At 33.0% G+C, this 25,268-nt stretch overlaps 1 long non-coding RNA gene across 2 annotated transcripts in view; it reads left to right on the forward strand.

Moving 5' to 3' along the window:
* Window positions 1-293: 293 nt before the first annotated feature.
* Window positions 294-25,268, forward strand: part of LOC144291911 (uncharacterized) — a 37,861-nt gene continuing 12,886 nt past the window's right edge. Inside the window, exons 1-6 of one of the 2 annotated variants that reach the window (XR_013359461.1) lie at window positions 294-369; window positions 1,030-1,071; window positions 2,588-2,698; window positions 4,770-4,867; window positions 5,652-5,859; window positions 22,988-25,083. This is a non-coding gene — a long non-coding RNA (uncharacterized LOC144291911). The remainder of the gene's footprint in view (window positions 370-1,029; window positions 1,072-2,587; window positions 2,699-4,769; window positions 4,868-5,651; window positions 5,860-22,987; window positions 25,084-25,268) is intronic. The other variant, XR_013359462.1, reaches the window with a different exon arrangement.

The raw sequence follows: 25,268 nt of genomic DNA on the forward strand, positions 1-25,268 counted from the left end.
TGTGGGTATGTGTGCTTAGCCTAAAACAAACATATTTGTATGTTTGTGTGGTATGTGTGCTTAAGCCTAAAAATACTGCATACAATGGAAGTAATTGATGGAGTAAGATGGACTCTACTGGGGCTGTGGATTTAAAGAAAATGAAGAAGGGCTGGAATAATTGCTGAGGGGAATGGGAAATAGGCCAGATAAGAAAAATGCAATAGGATTGCCAAGCAGTTGTGGTTACCTCTGAGTTTGGATACCATAAATTTGCTATGGTACTAATCTGCAAGATCATCTGGTTTTCTCTAGTGGTACACAGTAACATGGGTGCAGGCTCAGAGCGGAGGAGGCCGATGGTTGAATTAATCCAGTGTTTCTCAAAAGGTAAAATATATATATATTATATATATATATATATAATATATATATATATTTATATCAGAGTCATCTGGGAAACTTTTTCAACTGCACACGTCTATAATACAGGACTAGGAAAATAATTTTGCAATAATGTACCGGTGAGTGTCGAATGGATAGAGAAAGAGAAAAGCTAGAAAAGGCTTGTGCTTATGACCACATTTCACAAAGTTGCTAAAATAGAAGAGGTAGAATGAGTGGAATTAAAGAACAATTTATTACTGAGTCTGTGATATTAAAATGATTAAATTAGATTCAAACATTTTCAATATTATAAGATGTGGTGGAAAATCATATGCTTTTAGATGAAGAAACATGGATGTGGAAAATAAATTGGCTGTGTAGAACCATTGGATCGATCAAATCGTTCCTTTCGAGGTGACATCAATGTCTAAACATGAGCTGGAACCATTCTTGCTTTTTAATTCTAAACTAGGTTTTGCTGTCTGACTCCAGCAAGTTACTTTGCCTTGCTGTGTCTGGTTTCCTCATCACAAAATGCATGTTTGTTGTGGTAATTAAATGAGTTAATGTATTTGAAACACTTAGCACCATACCTGAAACCTTGTGCACACTTGAAAGATGTTACTATGATTACTAAATCTCAATTTTACCATTATTTTATAGATGGGACTCCAACCAGCAAGACTTCTCACTTAATGGAAAAATGTATGTATTTTTTTAGTTTTTTTTTTTTTTACTTTTTACATTTTAAATTCAATTAATTAACATATAATGTATTATTAGTTGCAGAGGTAGAGCTCAGTGATTCATCAGTCTTGTATAACACCCAGTGCTCATTACATCACGTGTCCTCCTTCATGCCCATCACTCAGTTACCCCATCCCCGCACCACCCTCCCCTCCAGCAGCCCTCAGGTTTGTCTCTTATGATTAGGAGTCTTTTATGGTTTGTCTTACTCTCTGATTTCATCTTGTTTTATTTCTCCCTCTCTTCCCCTATGATCCTCTGTTTTGTTTCTTAAATTCCACATATGAATGAGATCATATGATAATCGTCTTTCTCTGACTGACTTAGTTAGCTTCGCATAATATCCTCTTGTTCCATCCAGTCATTGCAAATGGCAAGATTTCATTTTTTGATGGCTGAGTAGAGTTCCATTTTGTATGTGTGTGTGTGTGTGTGTGTGTGTGTACATATCTTCTTTATACATTCATCTGGAAAACAGTATGGAATTTCCTCAAAAAGTTGAAAATAGAGCTACCTTAAGACCCAGCAATTTCACTACTGAGTATTTACCACAAAGATGCAAATGTAGTGATCTGAGAGGGCACCTGCACCCCAATGTTTATAGCAGCAATGTCCACAATAATCACACTATGAAAAGAGGCCAGATATCCATTGAAAAATATGTGTTTTTAAAATAAAAGCCAATATCTACATAGAATTACCCATAAAGATTAGCGTTTCTTAAAATGTTCACATTGCAGTCACCTTGTAAAATAGATTTTTGATAGATTTATCTTCCAGCCTTACTTCCTGACAAACTTTTAAGTATACCTTTCATATTAAGTAAATCAGAGCCTTCAGACATAACTCTGCATAGCATTCTCATCTTGGTATATAAAACCCATGGTTCTCCTTTATTGCCTTCACACCATCCTTCACATAACCCCATGACAGTAGGCTGTAAGAAATGTTTCCTGAACGAAAAGGGTTTTCCTTTTTTTTTAAAAAAAGGTTTTATTTATTTATTCATGAAAGACACAGAGACAGAGAGAATGAGAGAGAGAGGCAGAACAAGAAACCAGCTCCATGCAAGGTGCCTGATGCAGGACTCGATCCTGGGACCCCAGGATCATGCCCTGAACCAAAGGCAGAGATACTCAACCGCTGAGCCACAAGGCATCCCTGGCTAATTCTACTGCATACTTATGTCTTTTAAGTCTGTTAAATCTCGTTTTCTTGGTCTCATGCTCATCCATTTTAGAAATTAAAATTTATCAATCTAAATATTTATTATCTATGATACTTACTCTCTGGTACTCCTGATAGGGTGCTGAACATTGACCCATGTGTGAGGGCAATAGCAATGGTGTGGTGCAGATATACTGAAGCCTAAGCATATGCACAAAAATCCAAAACAAACACAAATTTATTTCCATGTTTTTAATTTTATTTTCTTTGTTTTTAATCTTATACCATATGTTGTATTTCTGAATAGTAGAAAAAATGGGATGCCTGCACAACGTCTTGGATAAATGTAAATACGGATATATCATCTTACTTTAAACTTCTGGGAAACAAGAAAGCAGAAGACCTGGCAGCATGCAAGGTATTCCACATGGCCCATGATGGGAAAAACCAGAGCTGAAGAATCCGTCTCTGTGATCCAGATAATAAGCGAAAAAAGAGATGAATGGTTTTATTCAAATGAAATTATTTCATCTCTCCATTTCTCCTGTTCTCATTTTACATTGATCTTTTCTCTTCTACCCCACAGAACTATAGCCCTATAATATTTTTTGCCCTATAATATTTTGAAAATATATTTTAGCTTTCAATTACTCAAGGAAAGTCTGACTCTCAGTGATTCAGCACCTATTTGTTTGAAGGATAAAACTTTAAAATATATTTTTGGTTTTACTTTTACAACTTCCTCTCTTGATATGATATATACATATGATATATATATATGATATATATATGGCTAATATATATAATATAATGTATATATATGATACATTTACAAAGAGACTTAAGAGACACTTTGCCCTTTAGAATATCAAATAAAAAATGTCGTTGTTGAACCAGGGCATTTGTCCATTTCTTTTAGTATCTTATCCACAAGATAGACATATATCTATAAACACAGAAACAAAAACTATGAGTTTCTAGTAAAATCTTAGAATATGACCTGAGGCCACACTGCACTTAATCAATATTCTGATTTTCATTAAATACTTGAGTCATAAAAAAATAGAAATATGCAAAATCAGATATATTTGAGCAATGGTTTCGATAGATGACTTCATTTCTCCTGATGTAATTTTTTAAAAAATGAGTATTGTTTTATAGGTAAAAGAGCAGAAACTCTAAATAGTTTGAAACAATAGAGAAATTATTTTTCCTGGACAAGTTGCTTCTTCAACAATGATGCTAATACTTTGGCCATGAAGGAACGGAATACCAACATGGCAACTCTTGGAGCTTTCCATGGGACACAAATGAAAATGTGTTTATGAACAAAAGAGCAAATATCCTTCTAAACACTCAAAGCCAACAATGCTTAAGAGAACCGAATTGACCAAATACATATATAACTCTTTACAGATATGTTAGCTCATTTAATTGTCCCAAAACCAGTAGAGGCTATTTTAATTATCTTCATCTTGTAGATTAGAAAACCAGCACACTCAAATTTAGGAGATTTGCTATGTTCAGGTGGTTAATGAGAAACACAAATAGAATTTAATACCATTTTGCTATTTTTACATTTGTTACATTACAAAAGGATAACTGCTAATTAAAATTTTGAAACAATTGAAAAGTATATAAAGTAAATACTAACGTATTATATATAATACTTCATATATAAAGTATATAAAGTAATTGCTTGCATTTTTATATATACACAAGTATATGTATATAAATACGTATTAATATACATGCTTATAATTTTATTTATACAAAATAAATTAATGCCATACGTACTATTCTGAAATTTATTTAGCTACCCCATTTCTAATGGCTTATAATTTTCAGTGTATCACTAAGGAGATCAGGGATCTTTTTAATTCCACCAGGTCATAATTTTGCTCGTGCTCTTCTGCTTTATTTGTAATAGACCATATGTCTTATTCTTATTGATTTATAGGGTTCATTTTTCTTTGTATTAAATATTTTGGTCCTATCTTGGTTACATATTTCACAAATATGTCATTTGAGGTTTTTTGTTTGTTTTTACTTTTGTTCATTCAGAATTCAGAATTTCAGATTTAAACAATCAAACCAGTTTTTTATATAAATTTATGACATTTATACTTTACATCTTATGTTTTTTTTATTGAAAGATGATAAAATAATAGCATCTTAAATAATATTCCAGAATTTATTTAAAATTGCTTGTGGGTAATTTATAAAATTATAAACTAATTTATAAAAATAAACTTTGCTGTAATGTGAGGCAGAGCTCTAAATTTATCTTAAATATACAATCAATTATCCCAGTGTCAATTTTTCCCATATTTAATATTAAAAGGTAAAAAGGTAAACTTCAAATGTATTTATATCTATTTCTGGGCATTCTCTGTTTATCTATTTCTATGCTAGAAATTTATTGCTTTTATTATTACAAATAGGCGGTTTTTTTTTTTTAATAAAATTTAGTTATCTCTTAATAACAGGAGCCCTTTGGCCAGTGGGAGCTGCCAAGATTGCTCAGAGGAGAAACAAGTTTCATATACCAGGTTGGAGTGTGTCAGTGAAGTAAAGCATACCATTGGTACAGATATGCTGCCATGCAAATCTAGATACAGGCTTCTTTTTTTTTAAGATTTTATTTATTTATTCATGAGAGACAGAGAGAGAGAGAGAGAGAGAGGCAGAGACACAGGCAGAGGGAGAAGCAGGCTCCATGCAGGATGCCTGATGCAGGACTCGATCCGAGGTCTCCAGGACCAGGCCCTGGGTTGAAGGCAGGCGCTAAACCACTGAGCCACCCATGAGTCCCTAGATGTAGATTTCCACGTGGTGATCAACACTCACTAAAGAACCCTTGTTTTTATATATAATAATGTTATAAACAGAGTATAAGGTGATACAAAGCTTATATTTCAACTTAAGTACAAAGAAAAAATATTCTGTTACCATGAGGCTAATTGTGGTGGATTATCTGTGAAAATGGCCATTCTTATAAGCACATGCTTCTTCCATTAAAAATGAAGTTTATGGGGACTCCTGGGTGGCTCAGTGGTTGAGCACCTGCCTTTGGCTCAGGGCATGATCTGGGTGGGGTAATCCAGTACCACATCAGGTTCCCTGCAGGGAGCCTGCTTCTCCCTCTGTCTATGTCTCTTCCCCTCTCTCTATCTCTCAAGAATGAATGAATGAATGAATGAATGAATGAATGAGTAAACAAATAAATTTAAAAAATGAAGTCTATTTTCTCTCCTATTCATCTTCTCAAACCATGTCACTTTTTTTGAGTAATTTAACAAATAAATGTGATTGTCTAGGATTCCTGAACTTATACCTTAAGAGACCTCAATTTTCTGATTTTATTCTAGGAAAGCAGTTTCCAGGTTAAGAGTTCCAACTACACAGCTTCAGAAAATGGCTACATGTAGAAAGAGAGAGGCTGAAGATTAAGAAAGTACAAAGGGAAAAAATAGGGGCCCCCGGATGTTCCAACATCCAGGATGATCTATCAGATGAATGAGTGAAGCCATCTCACAGCTAGTTGAGCTACCTCAGTGAACACCACACAAAGAAGAGGTAAGTTGTGCCACTGGGTCCTGCCCAAATTGTAGACCAAATAAATGGATGTTATCCAAAGCTAAAAAGTCTCGAGATGGTTCTTTTACATGGGAGTGTATTTCTGAAAAAGAGAATTCTACTGTATTAGTTTTCTGGTTTCTTTTATTTAAGTTTCCAGATAAATTTTAGTCTTAGCTCTGAAGTTTTGTGTAATATCTCTTAGTATTTTGTTTGGAATCACACAAAATGTATACATTATTTTGGGAGAAAGTAATATCTTCATAATGCTCTCAGAGATTTTCCAGAGGAGAATTTGAGCTCTCCTATTTTGGAAAAGAAGGTCTAATTTAGTTTTGCCGTTTTTTACTCCTGTGTACGCCTCTTGTCTTTGGATGATACAGTTAATGTCTGGCTGGTCAGAGGGAAGAGAGATCAGAATTTATGTCTCCTGATGTTAATAAGATCTGGAGGCAGATTTAAAAAAAAAAAAAGAAGAAGACTGCATAAAGAAGGAACTCCAAGAACATGTAAAAGTTTCTTTCTAGTCCTTGGCCAACTCCTAAGCTATGAATGCCCAGGATGCCATAAAAAAAAGACCTAGCATAGAACATCTGCTGAGATATGGGAGCTAAAAATCAATTCAAGTGTTTCTACAGAGCTGGAGAGATATGGTTCTGGCTCAGTCACAATAGAGAGACCTTGTTAACTCCTCAGGTGATTTATTTAAAAGCAAGAAAGGCCAGGCCCCAAAAGAAAAAGGAGTACATAGTAGCAATGAAGGAAAAACTGAATTAGACCCTCCTTACTATAACTTTAAACCAAGTCTTAGCAAAATAAAATAAACTGCCAGTAATTTAATTGCTGGATGAACAAAACACAATATGTGATGCGCAGAAATAAATCTCTACAATATATCGTGCAAAATACTCAGCATATGTTTATTTTTTTCCAATATATGTTTAAAAATTACTAACTAGATGGAGAAGCAGAAACGATTGATGATTAAAAAATAAACTAGCCATTAAATGCAGATGTAGAATAATTTAATACTGAAGTCAACAGACAAGAACTTCAAAATAATAACAACTGCTATGTTTTTAAATATAGAAGATATGGATAAAATGAATGAAACAATGGGATATTCAATGGATATTTAAAATCTACACAAAATAAATGTGCATTCCAGAAAGTCAAATAAACTATATCAAGTTAAGCAGTATTATATGGATTTAACAGCAGACTAGAACATAAATTCATAAAGCCAAAACTAGTTGAGAAAATATAAACTACAGAAAGAAAAATATTGTTTTTAAAAAGAGCAGAAATGAAACAAATGTGATATAGAGTCAATAAGTTTAACCTACATGTAATTGGAATACAAGAAGAAAAGGGGAATTACATGGATATATATATATATTTTTAAGAATGGTGAAGTTTTCCTAATTTGATAAAAGTACAAACTCATGAATTTAAAAGGTAAACAAAAGTGGATAAAGAATACATCTTCTAACCATATCATAATCAAACTGAAAAAAAGCAAAGATAATGAAACAATCTTAAGAATGACCAGAGAAAGAAGAGCAGTTAGGTGGCTTGGTCAGCTAAGCATCGGACTTCCTCTCAGGTCGTGATCTTGGGGTCTTTGGATAGAGCCCCACATCAGGTTCCCTGCTTAATGAGCAGTCTCCCTCTCCCTTACCCCTCCCCTTGCTCATGTTCTCTCTCTTTCAAATAAATAAATAAATAAAATAAAATAAAAAAAAGAAGAACCAGAGAAAGAAGACATTTCCTGTAGTAAAACAATAATATTTGATCTCTCAGCAGAGATTACAGAGTTCATGGGGAGGCTGGCGGTTAGTCAGTATAGCATGTGATTCTTAATCTCAGGGTCATGAATTTAAGCCACATGTTGGGAGTGGAGCCTACATTACAAAACAAAAAAAAAAAAACAAAAAAACAAAAAAAAACTATAGAGTTGGGTTTGGGGGCTTTGTTTTGTTTTTATATATATAAAATCCCAAGAAACTTGTGTGATATGTATATCAGAAAATATTAAAATGTATTATTAATGTATGGAAAAAACCCCACAATGCCAACCTAGATTTTTATACTCAGGAACAATAATCACAATAATCTTCCAAAATGAAGTTAAATATGAGCGTTTTCAGATATTTTTTTTTTAAAAGGCCTAGTGAAAAAATGCCAACACATCTGAACTACAGGAAATATTAAAGAAAATTATTCAGCCTTAAGGGAAATGATCACAAACAGGAAATAAAGAGTAAGAAGAAATAAAAGTTCCAAAAAGAGTAAATACAAAAGTAATTGTAAAAGACTACTTATAGTTTATAGTTACAAAAAAGAAAATGCATTTTGGATTTTTACCAGAAATAAAAGTAAAGTATGTGGGAACAATAGAAAAAAAGGCAAGAATAGAAGAAATTAACTGTTGAAAGATTCGTGCATTGTTTTGGATGTGAGGCCCTACTAATTTGAGGTGAACTATAATAAATTAAGAATGTATTAATTCCTGGGATAACCAATGAAAGAATACTAAGAGTCACCAAAATGTGAGTAAAAATGAAAAATGGAATAATAAAAAAAAAAGTGCTTGTTTAGGCAATAGTAATTAGATAAGGAAGAGTAAAGAAAAAAAAAAGTCTAGATGAAAAACAAAACTAGTATTAAGGTGATTATTTAAATACTAATAATTGGTGATTTTTAAAATTTCCAATTATATGCTGTTTACAAGAACTATGCTTTATAAATTATCTAGAGTTAAAAGTAAAGTTATGGGAAAATATGCCATGCGAATACTAATCAAAATAAAAATTGGAGTGGCTATATTAACACCAGGGAGAAAAAGAGCTTACATTAATGAGTATTTTCAATGAATAAAAAATGACATTTTTTAATGATAAAAAGTCAGTTTATCAAGATGTAACAATCAAAACCCACTAAAATGAACACACAGAAATTCTCTTTTCTAGAAATTCTACTCCTAGTTATATGCAATACATGACAATTGAGTGCAAATATCCACCCAAATACACTTTTTGAAAATACCACATTAAGTAAACAAAGCTAGTCCCAAAACACTATAGATGGCAGTGAAATAGATGAGTGGTTCTGCCCTTCGTGGGAAACATGGTCATGTTTAGCCAGTGCACACAGCATGACTTTCATCTCATATGATGAAGCCATGGAGTTTCTGCACCACAGATCGTGAGAGCCCCGTATTTATCTGTTAGAAAATTCTCATTCACTGCAGTCATTAACTGAAGATCCTTGGAACAGTTCCCTGAATTGTCCCTTTTACCTCATCACAACTGAATTTATTCAAATGAGTTGAGAATAAGAGGTAACTACATCCTCTAAAAACAGTTATTTTATCTAATCAAAGATTTGCAAATAAATCTCTTATGAATTAATTTATAGTCTAGGTGATGTAAAGAAGTTACAATATAATTTAACCAGAAGAAGTTCTATAGGACACTTTTTCAGGCACTTTCCAAACACTATTTTTTCTCCCAACATAATTTTATTTTTCGATTTGCTTTTTTTTCTCTTTCTAATATAATTTTAGACAAAGGATTTCCTGCTTTTTATTTTATGTTTCAAGATCTCAAAGACTGCAATTAATTGCTTCCTGAGACTGCTCAATATCAAGTAAATTCTTTCAAGTGGGTATGTGCTATTAAGAAATGGTCTTTTCTAGATTAATGTAGTTCTTTAACTTGAAAATGATTTAGTCAATGTTAAAAAATTATGAAGATTAACTTTCCCTTATTTCTTTGTTTTTATTGTTTTCTCTAAATTCACAATTAACCTGAAGACAGATGCTAATTAACAGCTGACATTATAATTTGGCTTCATTTATTCCACGAGCCATTTATATCAGTTCGGGAGGAGTGGAGACATGGCTTGAGGAGTTTTCCTGTTGTGAAATGTAAAGACTCTTACCGTTGTGTGTTGTGTTTTAAGTTTCATTGCCGTTCTACTTTATTTGCTTAGTCATTTATACTATTTAGTATCAGTTTTCCTTTTGATGAAGCAATAAAAAGTCATGTAATGGGGTAATAGTAATTTAATGACTAACTACAAGCTTTTAAAATCCCAAGAAATTTGTGTGACAGGTTTATAGTTGATATATTACTTGCAACTAAATTTCTTCCTGTAGGCACTTCTGTAACAACAAAATTAGGTTCCCTTAAGCATGGCCATCCCTAACATGAAAAATTAGGAACATATTGTGCTTTCAGAATATATCTTTTATTATGATGATTTCTAATCATATAAACACAAACATAAACACATATTTTTTCCCTTAAAACATATTTTGTTCCACCACACTACCACCAGATTATTCATTTACCTCTTCTCTGGATGCCATGTATAAATGCTTTTCTGCAACATGTTGATTACAGAGGACACTAACTCAAAAGAATGCCCCTTCAGGCAACACTGACAGAAAACAATGGAAGCCCCACAGCTCCAGAGAAACCAACCAGACCAAAATCATGCTACAAAAAAAAAAATCCCAAACTTGAACTGTCTTTAGAATGGCAACAAAAGCAGGCAGGATCTACCTGTTAAACCTAAAGATTTAAAAAAATAACACATTTAAAAAGGGCTCTAAATATCCAATCCAAATAGATAAAATGTCCAGGGAACAATAACAAATCTAAGTTCTTATGAAACTAAAAATACTCTTACCATATGATCCAGCACTCACAATCCTAGTTATTTACTCAAGAAGTTGAAAACTTATGTCCACACAAAAACGCAAGCAACTTTATTACTAATTGCCAACTTTATTCATAAAGTTACTTATTTGTTCACTTTATTTACAGCAACTGTATATGTAATTGCCAAAACTTGGACATAACCAAGATGTCCTTCAGTAAGTGAATGGATAAGTAAACTGTGCTACATCTTAAGCAATGGAATATTATTTGGAGATAAAAAGAACTATTAAACCATAAAAAGATACAGAAGAACTTTAAATGTATGTTGCTAAATTAATTAAGCCAATACTAAGAAGGCTACATACTGTATAATTCCAACTATAAAACATTCTGGAAAAAACAAAATTATCAAGATAGTGAAAAGATGGCTGGTTGCCAGGGTGAGGAGGGGAAAGGGATAAATAGGACACAGAGAATTTTTATTTTTTATTTTTTATTTTTTTGAGAATTTTTAGAACAGTAAAAATACTATGTATACCATAATGATGGATACATATCACTATAAATTTTCCATCCCATAGAATATGTACCACCAAGGTGAAACTTAATATACACTATGTACTGTGGGTGATACTGATGTGTCAGTGTAGTTCCACCAGTTGTAACAAATGTACTGGTCTGGTGGGAGATGCCAGTAGTGGGGGAGGCTATGCATGTGTGTGAGCAGAGAATATATGAGAGTATGAGAAAATCTCTATACAGCCCTTCAATTTTGTTGTGAATCTTTCAATGTTCGAAAAAAATGAAGAATACGTAAAAATGAAATAAATTGCATTTATGTATTGTGATTATGATGATTACAGGTGGTGTGCAACTAGTGTATATGAAGGCCTGAGTAAATAGGCTTAATAGCTGTATTGGTAATGACTAAATCGGTGGCCAAATTGATATATTACAGTACCAAAGACAGATTTGCCCTCTCCTCTTGACCCTCACCAGGGGACGTGTGGCTACGACTAGAGGCATTTCTGACTTTTACAACTAAGGGGTACAATTGACATCCACTAAGTAAAACCCAGGGATGCTTCTAAGCATTCTATAACACATAGTATAACCACCCCTTACACTCTAAAAATTATCTATCTGGCCTCAAATGTCACAGGTACTAAGTTTGTGAAACTATATGTGGTTTTTAAATATAAAGAAAATATATTTTTTTCTTTCTCATCATTTCTTTTGGCATATAGGTGGGTGTACCTGTGTGTGAGAGATCTCTTAGTAGCCATTTATTTTATTTTTTTATTATACTTTTTTTTAAGATTTTATTTATTTATTCATAGAGACACAGAGAGAGAATGAGAGCCAGAGACACAGGCAGAGGGAGAAGCAGGCTCCATGCAGAAAGCCTGACGTGGGACTCGATCCAGGGTCTCCAGGATCACACCCTGGGCTGCAGGCGGCGCTAAACCGCTGCGCCACCGGGGCTGCCCTCTTAGTAGGCATTTAAAGGAAACTGCTAATTTTTAATTTTTTAATGACCCAAGATGTATTTCATACTTAGTTCTAGATAGTGCGCCTAATGTGTATGAAATAATATATCTAATTTTTAAAAAAATACAGCCAGTTTCCTGTATAGCTTTCTGAGTACAATGGATTTAGATTAAAACAAAATGGATATAAATATTTCCTTTCGAGCATTAACAACTAAACACACCAGCTGTATTTTTGGCTTTTATTTAAATGTTTATAGTTACTTGTGAACTTTGTCATCAGCAATTTTCAGAGTTTGGGGAATGTATGTAGCATCTGTATTTATAAACAATATTCCATTAATATTTCCAAATGCTATCATCAATGAAGAAAAGTGGTCTGTTAATATGTAAAAAATATTTGAATGTGAAAAAGGCTCTTATGGTTTATAAGCAAGTGACATTTCTCTAGAAACTAATTTCTTAGTAAAAAAAACCACCTGTACTTTAACAATTGTTCCTATTATTGATAGTTATTAAACTGATAGTTTAAATTGTTGACATATGTGAAATATTCAGAAAATATATGAAGCTTATTATAAATGTAAATAATCTCCATGATTATGGAGATTCTCCTTATGGTATGAAAATATGGCCATCACTTACATACGCTTTTGCCTTAAAATTTTTTTTAAGTAAAAAAAAATTTTTTTAAGTAATAGTATGAATTTTAATTTTAAGCCACATCATTTGGATTGCCCATACATATTCCATTATCCTGTATTTATTAATTTATTAAACATTGTCAGTTTCTATTTCCTTTCATTTCTATTGTTTAGAGAATGAATGCCAGGTTTAGCAAATAAAAATATAGTTAAATTTGTATTTCAGAAAAAACAAACAAACAAAAAAGTAGTGTAGGTGTCACCAGTACTGCTTGGAGCATTCTCATGCAGTTTTAATTTATCTGAAATTCAAATTTAAGTGCCATCTTTTATTTTCTGTGGCAACTTTATTTTGAATTCTTCTAGTAAATGCTCCATTGTGTCCTTTCTTATTGTGATGTTTCCCTTTTCTTTTCCATTCTTTTTTTCATCTTTTTTTTCTTTTTTTTTCTTTTTCTTTTCCATTCTGTAACTTATGTTCTCTCTCCAGAGCTTTTTACTTGTAACTCCTTCATAATTATATCTTTTCCCTGTTGTATTTTAAATGTTTAGTATATAAACTGCCTCCCATGCTTAGCAAGTAAATGCATTCAAAATATTCATATAAATTATACGACTTGACTATTTACTTGGATCTTTTTGGAACTTTAGATATTGACTAGGAAATTATTTGTAGTATCCTTATATGCGGTCATAATATATATAGTGGGAGAAAATATTGACCCTGAATTGAGACAGACTTTTTGATTAAGTAAATACAACTCACTCTTCTGCATCTTGTGAAACAATATATATGATCTGTAGACAAACGTCTTGAGCACTGAGGTTTATATTAGGGCAGAAACAATTGTAGGGTTGGAAAGAATTCTTATGTGCGTTATTAAATCTAGGCTTCGGTCTATGGGTTATGCGAATTAATCAACACATAGCCTTTTATTTCCTAGATGTATAATTCCTGGGATCTTTTGCTGTATTCAAATTGTACACAGGCCAAAAATGCATGAGAAGCACCTGTTATACATAGTCTTTGATTGGAAACTCCAGGATATGAAGTAACATTTTTTATAACTTGCAAATCAAATCATTTTCTAATGATTTTTATATTAGCTACTACTTTACTGATATTTGACAGCAAATCACTATGGTTATAATTCTCTATAGCATACTATTTTGTCACCAACATACTTCTTAATGGCCTTTCAACCTATGAGTGGATTGCAAATTTTAGGTAAGTTATAAAAACATTATATCAAACGCAACCATTTCTTTTTCTTCCCAATGAAAAGGAAGATACCAATGGCAGCATTTCATCTCAGCTTAATAAAGATAGTTTTAAAAGTAGGTGAATTTATATGGCACCTGAGTGGCTCAGTGGTTGAGCCTCTGCCTTTGGCTCAAATCATGATCCTGCGGTTGGTTCTTGGATTAAGTTCCACATCAGGCTCCCTGTAGGGAGCCTGCATCTCCCTCTGCTTATGTCTCTGCCTCTTTCTCTGTCTCTCATGAATAAATAAATAAAATCTTAAATACAATAAAAAAATAAAAATAAGGAATTTAGACATCAAGTCATTTTATACTGTATTTAATCTCTACTAAACTTTTGCTAAAATAATACTAATTCAAAATTAAGAGTATAGAAATGATAAAAACTGTATTATGTATAGGATTAGGTTAGAAACTCCCAGATATAAGCTAACATTTATTAGTATTTATAATAATTTTCTACAAATCAGTCTTGTGTTTTATGATATTAACAATAGCTAACTTTTCCTGACTCTTATTACATGTTATGTGTGTGTATATACACTATATATGTTTATATATATAAACATATTCTTTCACTTAAGCTTTTTAAAAATCCCTCCAAATTAACTATTAGAAAGGTCACAATGCAGAGCTAGGCATCACCAATGCTCTTAGAATGCTCATCCTTTGAGATGATGTAAACACTACTCTCCTGGAATAAAGAAATAATCGGATTAAATCAATATACTATCAATTAATTAAACCTTGCAATACTGCTTTTGTAGTCTTTGACTCATAACTAAGAACATATGTAGCTTTTTCATCACACGCTTCACGGAAAGAGCAATTTCCCAGTTATTATAAATTTTCACTTTCTTTTAGATCAGATCATGATATAAAGGTTAAAATCAGTTAAGGATGAAGAAATCTTTGAACCTCTCTGAAAGCCCAAATATTTCTCCAGAAAGTCGTCTAACCTTATTTATGCTTTTTTTTTCTTATTTATGCTTTATTATGTTTTGCTTTATGTTTCATTTACCTACACCTCATATTAGCCATGTCTATAACAAAACTATAAGTTGATTAATAGAACAAATGTTTAATTTGATTTAGCAGTCATAGTGATAGAATGCTTTGAATTATGACTTAATGCAACACTTGTTTTGTTTCACATGTTTTTGGTCTTTTACTGTCTGATAATATCTCATCTGTTCCCCTGCTGATGATTGATATGATTCAATATCATCGTAGTCTTTTAGTGTTTTAGGCTGACTTTGTTACACATAATCCATAAAAAATTTCTGCCTCTATAGGATACTTGTAATCTTATGACTTAATTTAATGGGAGCAGTCAATAGTAATACAACAAAAATTAGAAGAGGATTTCAACATATCTTGAATAACAACATCTTTTGCTATATATGTATTATCACTTTGAATCTGTGTTCTTATAATATATAGCATTAAGTAGAAAACTGAAGAAACAATATTCCTTATATTTAGAAACTTTACATTTCATTCACAGCACATGATGCTAATGGTTTTTAAGAACTAAAAATAAGTTAAAATCAGCATTGTCTTAGTCTTTTTATTTTTATAAGACATATTTTCAAATTTATTTTCATATTAATCCATATAGATAGGCTAATTGTTTAGATTTTGAAAGTATTATTAAGGACTTTATGCTTCTGACACAGGAAGATTTGTTTTACATGTAGTTTTTAAGACAATCCTCTTGAATTAAATTTCAAATGAATATGTTTGAGGCAGAAGGCTGTAAATCTGCACTTGTCTCATTATCTTATTCTTTGTGCCAACTCAGTAAATTCCAAATGAAATTATAATGTTTCTGAACATTTGCTAACATGCCAATTGAATCTACACTGCATCAAATAAATTAGATGAGAGTTAAATGTGCTCCTGGGAAGCAATATGACGAATAACGGCTAAGACATTATTTTAAACAGAACAAGAATGACGAGTTTAACGGTAAATCACTGACCTCTACATTAGAAAATATTGCTGAAAATACTTTATAAATTGACTGTTATTATTATTATTATTATTATTTTTACTTTTAGTCACTTTCTGCAGAAGGGTCAATTCCTCCTGACACATATCACCACCCAGTAGGAAACTGCAGTCTAAATGGGTGGTCCAGACAAGCATTAAGCAGTACAATTCCGACTTGGTACCTTTTACCTCCATATCATGCAGTCTCCATTGTTTTCATTTTTTATACTCTATGTTGCACCAAGAAAGTTATGAACAAATATATATATATATAAATGTATACACACACATACATGTTTATGTATACACACACATATATATACACACACATATATGTGTATATATACATTGTAGATAAAATAACTTGCCCTGACACAAACGTCTTGAAAAGTATTGGTTCCAAACTTGTTTTATTTGCCACTGAATCCAGCCGAGCATAGTGTCTGGCACTCAGAAAGAATTAAGTAAATATTTGCTGAGTGAATGTTGAAAAAAAAATTATTCCTTTTTTTTAATTTGAAAATGTGTAAAAGAGGAAACTTTTTTTCTGTACAATGGGAAATTAAATAATTAACTGTGATTGACATATAGTTTAGGATATTATGCTGTCATATGATAGTCTGAGCAAAACATTCAAATGATGTACATTTTGAAAGTCACTGTTTTTTCCTTTTGTTGTGTTGACAAGTAGAATAGAAAAAAAATAAATGGGTTGTATCATTCTCAAAGATAAAATAATGATGTATTCACAGCTTCAAGATGAAGTCAACTTTTAATTGTTTATGTTAATGTAAGATATAAAAGAAAAGTAGACTGCTGAAAACAGATGACAAAAATGATTTGTATCAATCTTCAGAAAGTAGAAATATACACAAAGGCATATAAACAAGCATATGTTTAGACAAAAAAAAAAACTGCACTTCATGATTTACTGGCTTGATTCTACAGGCTTTCTCTAAAATATCTGAAAAGAAAAATACTTAAAGCACTGGAGCTAATCCACTGGCAAGGAATCAGAAACAGATCATATTTCAGCGATTAAATAAACTGAACAAGCCAGGATATCCCCACAGCAGAGCCTGCTAGTTCCACCAATAACTAAGTTTCCCCTCCTTCTCTGCATATAGGTAATGTGAGAAAGAGGGGTTAGGTGAAGCTCCTGAAAAAACATACACACACACGCAAAAAAAAAAAAAAAAAAAAAAAAAACAAAAAACAACTCTTAAAGACTGATGGAGGTGGCTTTCCCCCTCTGCTTCTTTCTGTTCATTATTCTTTCTGCCTGGAATGCGGATGTGAAGACTGGGGCTCTAGGAGCCACCTCATAATGAGGGGGACCTCAACAAGTTGAAAATATAGCTACCCTACAACCTAGCAATTGTACTATTGGGTTTTTACCCAAAAGATACAAATGTAGTGATCTCAAGGGGCACCTGCACCCCAATGTTCATAGCAGCAATATCTTCAATAGCCAATATATAGTATATATTATAGTATATAGCACTATATGTATATATAGTACAATATATAGTATGGACTACTCTTCAACCATTAAAAAAAGAATTAATTCCAGTTGCAATGATGTGTTTGGAACTAGAGGGTATTATGCTAAACAAAAGAAGTCACTCAGAGTTAGACAATTATCATATGATCTCAGTCATATGTGGAATTTAGGGGAAAAAACAGAGGATCATAGGGGATAGAGGGAACAATAAAACAAGACGAAATCAGAGAGAGAGAGACAAACCCTAAGAGACTGCTAATCATAGGAAAGAAACCAAGGGTTTCTGGAGGGGAGGGATGTGGGGGGACGGGGTAACTGGGTGATGGGCACTAAGGAAGGAATGTGGTACAGTGAGCATTGTGTGTTCTATAAGACTGATGAATCACTGAACTCCACCTCTGAAACTAATAACACTATATGTTAATTAATTGAATTTAAATTAAAAAAATAAAAAATAAAACGAATCAACAAAGAAACAAAAAATGAGGATGAGAATCGAAGTCTAAGAATGACAGCAAAATACTGGGTGAGCTAGAATGACTGTTAATATTTAGTTATTCCAGGCAGCTGGTCTTTGCCAGCTTCTGTTCCAATCATACCTCTGTTTTCCAGGTCTGTGTAATTGTTTTCTGAATTCAATATCTAATTGATACACTCAGCATACCTTCAGTCAAATATGTCAAAATATAGCTGTTTATTTTCTCCTTTGTATCTCATTCAAATAAGTTTCTCTTAACAATTGCCTGCCATCCATCATCAGCTCAACTACTTTTATCTTTATTCACTCAACTTGGAGTGCCATGGTTAACTTCACCCTTTCATTTCCTAGATTAATGTAAATGTGTGTATTTTGTAAATACATTTTGTCGATTCTTCTTTCTAAGGTTTCTCAAATCTATTTTATGTCATTCTCATTTCTAAATTCATCAGCATTATTGTTTTATATCTTATTACTATTTGTTTGGGGATGCTTTCTTCATTTCTTCATTGTTTTCATCATATGTATCTTCCTTCTTTTCTCCCTTTTTCCTCCATTCCTTTCACAGGGATTCTAGTTTTACTTAATGAATCCATTTTTAAACTCCTAATGAGGTTAAAGCATATATCTAAGACCTAAGCATATATCTAATCTTAGATATATGACCCCAAGTTTAACCATGTCAACCCCTGTTCAAAAATACTCAATGGCTTCTTGCTACATATTTTATATTAGGACTTCACAGTTCTATTACCACTTTCTTAAATTTCTGTTTAGAATTAATTGATTTTTGAGGAAAGTGAAAATCAGAGGTAGCAGTCAGAAATTTGGAAATTCTTTTTTTAAAATAGTGTATTCATTCCCTAGGGCGTCTGTAACAAATTACCGCAAACTGGGTGGCTCATCCCAGTATTATCTCACAGTCTTGTAGGGTAGAAGTCCAACATCAAGGTGTTGCCAGGGTCACTGTCCCTCCGAAACCCATAGGAGAGAATATCTCCTACTTCTTCTAGCCTCTGGAATCCTTGACATTCCCTGCCTGTGTATATGCATCATTCCAAACTGCCTCCATGTCACATGGCTGTCCTCTCCTTATCTATGCGTCTTCACATGGCATTCTTCTCCATGTATATACCTGTGTCTAAATTTCCCCCTTCTTGTAAAGATACTAGTCATGTTGGGTTAGAAACCATTCAAATGACCTTGTATTAACTCGATTACATTGAAAATATTGTATTTCCAAATTAGGTTATATTCATAGAAACAAAAGGTTAGGACTTTCTTTTTTTTCTTTTTTTTTTTTTTTTAATTAAGATTTTATTTATTCACTCGTGAGAGACACAGAGAGAGAGAGAGGCAGAGACACAGACTGAGGTAGAAGCAGGCTCCATGCAAGGAGCCTGATGTGGGACTCGATCCAGAAACTCCAGGACCACGCCCTGGGCCGAAGGCAGGCGCCAAACCGCTGAGCTACTCAGGGATCCCAAGGTTAAGACTTTCAACATTAATTTTGGAGGGAGACAATTCAACCCACTGCAAACTCTATTATGCATTTTATCCCTTTGTAAAACAAACACAAAATCATAGTGTGTTTAAGGTTTATATTGTGAATAGGTTTACAGCTAAATGTACAAAGAATTAGGAGTTTGCAAGGGCCAAAGAGGCAAACTATAAAATTATTATGAATTTTGACATTTTTCTCCTAAATAAGCAAAAGCATTTGATTAAACGATTTTTACCTCCCACTCTTCTGGCAAGGTCTTCATGGTAAGTAAGTCAACAAAAAGTATTAGTTTACTTTAAGTTGGAACAGTCAAAAGCAGCTTGTTTCTAATTGTTTAGAGAAGCTCAGGCAGTGAAGTAGGGTGTTGAGTCCTACTGAGCATGGAGTGTTGGAAATACACAGTTCACCGGTTTGGATAATGCTTTGAAACCCAACACAATTTCAACCGTTCCTTTGTAAACAGCTAAGTAATGAACGCTAGCCATGACAGTGAAGCCACAACTAAAGAAGTGGATGAACATGCCCTCTATGATCATGTCTGTTTGAAGATAAGAACATACAAAATACGAGTGGTTTCTCAGTGGTTTCTTTTTATTGGAGGTACTGATCCTTAAGTAAACAGGCTTTTTCCCCCCACTTCTAAATGCTTTGTGGAAAATTTAAATCTCATTGAAAACCGTGGACAGGTAAGGGGTGATCAGTACAGGCTAGTTAGTAATATTACTAACAAAACTGGGAGAGAAATGAAGAAACACGGTATCTCTTGGCTAGTTATAACAAGGTGTTTGAGGAAGTTCTGAATAGTAGTAGTTACTGAAAGAACATTAAGCCTATTATATAAACTACGTTGCTAGTAAGTTGGTATCTGTGACAAAGACAATGTATCATTATGTCCCAAGGAAACTGTTGGACACAGAAATAGGGAATGAGAAAGATGATTTTCACTTCATTTCCCCCAGTGGTGGCTGCCACTTGGCCTTGCCTATTTCCAATCTACTCCCATACCCTTATTGTATCACACAGTTGTGTCAGTTATCATATGATACCACGCTTGTTTTGTTAACTATTTTACATATGGTTTGTCTTTACAACTCAATTATGAATCCTGGACCATATTATTTGCTTGCTACTTTTGTTTGTATTTCCTTTGGTTCCAAGACTCTATCATTATAGAAAACATCAATGAAGAACTATTAGAGAATTTTTAAAAAATCTATTTATTATCTTTGGCGGAAAAAAAAAAACTTAGTTTACTTTAATACTAGATAAATGCTAGAAAAAAAGAACAACTCTTGACAAAAAAAAAAAAAATCCTTTCCCTATTTCACTTAATATGAATTATACAGATACTATTGTGGGTTGGTTTATGTCTCCCCTAAATTCAAGTCCTAACTTCTGATACCTGTGAATGTGACCCTATTTAGAAAAATGGTCTTTGCAGATGTAATCATTAAGATGAGGTCATGCCAGATTAGAGAGAATCCTAATGACCTTATAAGAAGAGGGAAATTTGGATACAGAAACACGGTTGAAAGCCTTAAAGACAGAAGCAGAGGTGGGAGTAATATGTTTACAAGCTAAGGAATGGCAAAGAATGCCAACAATTTGGGGCAACTACCAAAAAAACTAAAAGAGACAAGGAAGGACGCTCCCATAGAGCTTTCAGAGAAAGCATGCTTCTGTCTACATCTTGTCTTTAACCAGTTCAGGCTGCTGTAACAAAATATCGTAAACTGAGTGTCTAATTGTTGTGACTTGTTAAATTAACATTTGTTAAGTAGAGCCCAGGATGTGGGATGCTGAGCCCTGGTTCAACAAAGACCACAGGGAAACTAAAGGAGAAAATTTAATTACTTACAGACCCTGGAGGAGGTTCACAGCATACCTCAAAGGGTCATAAGGAAAAACATATATATATTGCATTTTCTTTATCCATTCATCTGTTGATGGACATCTGGGCTCTTTGCATATTTTGGCTATTTGCTTCTGAGGACATAGCTGCTATAAACATTAGGGTGCACGTGCCCCTTGGGATCACTACGTTTGTATCTTTGGGGTATATACCTAGTAGTGCAATTACTGAGTCATAGAGTAGCTAGCTGTATTTTCAACTCTTTGAGGAACACCCATACTGTTTTCCAGAGTGTCTGCAGGAGCTTGCATTCCCACCAACAGTGTGAAAGGGTTCCCCTTTCTCCACATCTTTGCCAACATTTGTTGTTTCAAGTCTTGTTAATTTTAGCCATTCTGACCAGTGTGAGATAGTATCTCATTGGTTTTGATTTGTATTTCCCTGATGCTGAGTGCTATTCAGCATTTTTCATGTGTTGGTTGACCATTTGGATGTCTTCTTTGGAGGAATGTCTCTTCATTTCTTGTTTGGATTATTTGTTCTTCGGATGTTGAGTTTGATAAGTTCTTTGTAGATTTTGGATACTAGCCTTGTATCTGATAAGATATTTGCAAATATCTTCTCCCATTCTGTAGGTTGTCTTTTGGTTTTGTTGACTGTTTCCTTTGCAGTGCAAAAGCTGTTTATCTTTATGAAGTCCCAATAGTTCATTTTTGCCATAACACTCTGATTTTAAATATCTATTTTTCAAGACTGCAAGAGAATAAATTTCTGTTGTTTAGTCACCCAAGTTCGTGGTATTCTGTTACAGTAGCCCTAAGAAACTAATGCAGACTCCAATCAGCTCTTCAATTAATGGTTTTAAACATTAGTGATTAGTGGGTATGAAAAATCCTTACAGGTCTATTGGTCCATATAAAACTACTGAAAATGTCTGGCATTAGTGAAATTCTCATATAAAATATATTAATTCGGGATACCTGGGTGGCTCAGCGGTTTAGCACCTGCCCTCGGCCCAAGGCATGATCCTGGAGTCTCAGGATCAAGTCCCCCATTGGGTTTCCTGCATAGAGACTGCTTCTGCCTGTGCCTGTGTCTCTGCCTCTCTTTGTGTGTCTCTCATGAATAAATAAATAAAAATCTTTTAAAAATAAAATAAAATATATTAATTCAAATGCAAAGTAATACTTCAACTATAAGGCATATATGTATAATATATATATAATATATATTTTACATACATAAAAAGTTATATATGTATACATATTTCTTTTTTTACATATTTCTTATATATTAAGAAAAGCTTTCTATAGATGTATATGTGTTTATGTATATATATACACACACTTTGTATATATATATACACATATATTTCACATAAATTAATACATATAATACATAAATTAATATATATATTAAGTGAAATAATATAAATATATATATGCTTATAACTTTTTACAAATCATTAATCACTTATTACCTTTATAAACAAAAATTTCTCAGCCAAACCCCACAATTTATAGTCTGGGGCTGACAGGATAGAAATCTGCCTATTTCTACTATTGCAGGAAGTTCTGCTACTGGTAGGTGATCCACAAACCACTAAAGATGAAGAACTTCAAGAGCCCCAGATAAGTTCAGTTAAATTTGCAAATATAAACAAAAGTTGTTTCACATGCCACAAATGCAAAAATGATGCAATTAATCAAATATGGCATTATTTTCTAGGGATCTAACCACAAGGGAAAATTGGTGAGAAGAAAATCAGAAACTCAAGCTCAAGCTCCAGATAAGTAAAAATTCCAGATCTTTTTTTTTTTTTTTTTGTCAGTAGGGAAAGCTCACATCATAGTATAAGTATTGTTCTGACTAATTACTGCTGTCTATGTCAGTGGGAATGCTAACCATAAAACAGCGGGAAAGAACACTCCCCTCCTATTCCACTGGAGTTAAAAAAAAAAAAAATCATTTAAGGCAAGACTTAAGAAATCAACTGAAAACAGGCAGACTCATTTGAAGATCAAATGGCTTATTTTTCTAGGAAATAAGTCAATAAAAAACATAATTTTCTTCATTTATTTGCTCTTATACTTTTTAATAAAGAACCAATGATGTTAAAGTAATAAACTAACTCATCGTCACAAATACCATTGAAAATAAGCTCTTTAAATTTGCTTTAATTCCTGTCCATTCAAAAAAACATGATTCTCTTCTGCCTTATTTTATTTTTGATAAAAATTTGTTACATTTTCCAACTGAGTTCTAGTAAGCCAGCCAACATCTCACTGATATCTAGTGTATATTTTGGAATTTAAAGCATAAAGTCAGCAGTGACTTGCTGTGGGGTTAAGGAAAATAAGTTATTTCAGATTAAGACTCCAATTAGATAAAAATCACTAAGAAAATAAGTAATTTGGTAATGTCAGCTAAATTTACAAAAGCTCATATTCATCCTTAAGTCAAAGGTTGTGTGTATAATGGCAAGCTAAAATGAAAAATTGAGTCAATTATTTAGATAATTCAGATCTAAAATTGCTGCTATTTAGGAAGAGAATATTTAGTTAATGGGGTCATGATTTATGTAAATAAACTATCAACATTGACCAATTAACAACCTTTCCCATTTCATTCAGAATATACAGCACTGTCTTAATGATTTTCATGGGAATATGTTATAAGAAATCCTCCATGTTAAATGAAAACCACAGAAGACTTCATAAGTCAAGCAAAGTAAAACCAAATAGCTCAGTGTGTACCTTCTCTTTGTCCCTACTAAGATCAAAGAAAATAGGAAACAGGAATTATGCTGAATTTCAAATATCTACGTTTCTCCTTTTTTATTAATCTTGAAAGGACTCCTTTTTCTCTCATTTGTTAAAGTAAATTGTAAAGCTTCTAATAAAAGGTAATGTTTCCACATGATTTCTCTTTTAAAAACAATCTTAAAATAATAGAAACGAGCTTGTAAAGCCAGCATATTCTGCTCATTTTGTTTCATTGTTTGCCTCTTCCCTGATCACTCTTTTCAAAATTGGGGCAAGGCTAATAAATATGTATTAATACTTTTACTGAAATGTATTGACACTAAAATCACCATAACCAGATATTTGCATTTAACTTATTTTAACATATAACTGCCAGAGCAGCTAATATGTTCCTAACATTGTGGTTTAGAAAACGTCCTTGTGTTATCTTCAAAATTTTGTAACTTCAGTTAGCTTCATTCCTATCCTATGACATAAACACTTCAACTTTTCAGATTCTGTTACCGGAGTTTAGAAAGGTTAGATAATTCCTGGGACAGATAGCTCGTGATGTTAGAGCTTGGATTTTAAACTCTTGATGTTTATGCTGTGCTTGTTATTTCTAGTTGTTGAATGAAAAACAGTTTAAATACCAAGCTAAATAAGGAGCTCTGGAAAGAAAAATGTGGTGTGCGTGTGTGTGGGTGTGTGCGTCTAATGGGAGGGTAGCTGGCTGAATCTTGAGGTCATAGGGAGCCTAAGTTGCTAGCTTCAGGTTGAAAATTTTGTACTTCTTTAAATATTTTAGGGCTGTGGTTTTCAAACCCATTTAGGTTAGAATTACCCAGGCAGGTTAAATCAAATGCCAGTGGTTTGAAAAAAAAAAAAAAAAAAAAAAAAAAAAAAGAATTAAAGAAACTACCTTTCAAAGGCTTCAGACTTAATATCATTTACTTTCTACTATTTAGGGATTTTAGTCAAAGACTTGCGTGATGTGACCCCTGCCTGCCCCATTTACTTCATCTCATCCTCTCATCTCATAACGTCCCACCACCCTGGACTTTGAATTGTCTCAAATGGGTAAAGATCATTCTTTGTTGTGTTTTCCTAATGTGCAGTTGTCCTTGATGTTTGTAGGGCTGTCTTTTATTTTTTTAAGATGTTATTTATTTATTCATGAGAGACACACAGAGAGAGGCACAGACATAGGCAGAGGGAGAAGCAGGCTCCCTAAGGGGAGCCTGAAAGGGACTTGATCCTGGAAC

The sequence above is a fragment of the Canis aureus genome, chromosome 20 (genome assembly GCF_053574225.1).
Source record: "Canis aureus isolate CA01 chromosome 20, VMU_Caureus_v.1.0, whole genome shotgun sequence".
NCBI lineage: Eukaryota > Metazoa > Chordata > Mammalia > Carnivora > Canidae > Canis > Canis aureus.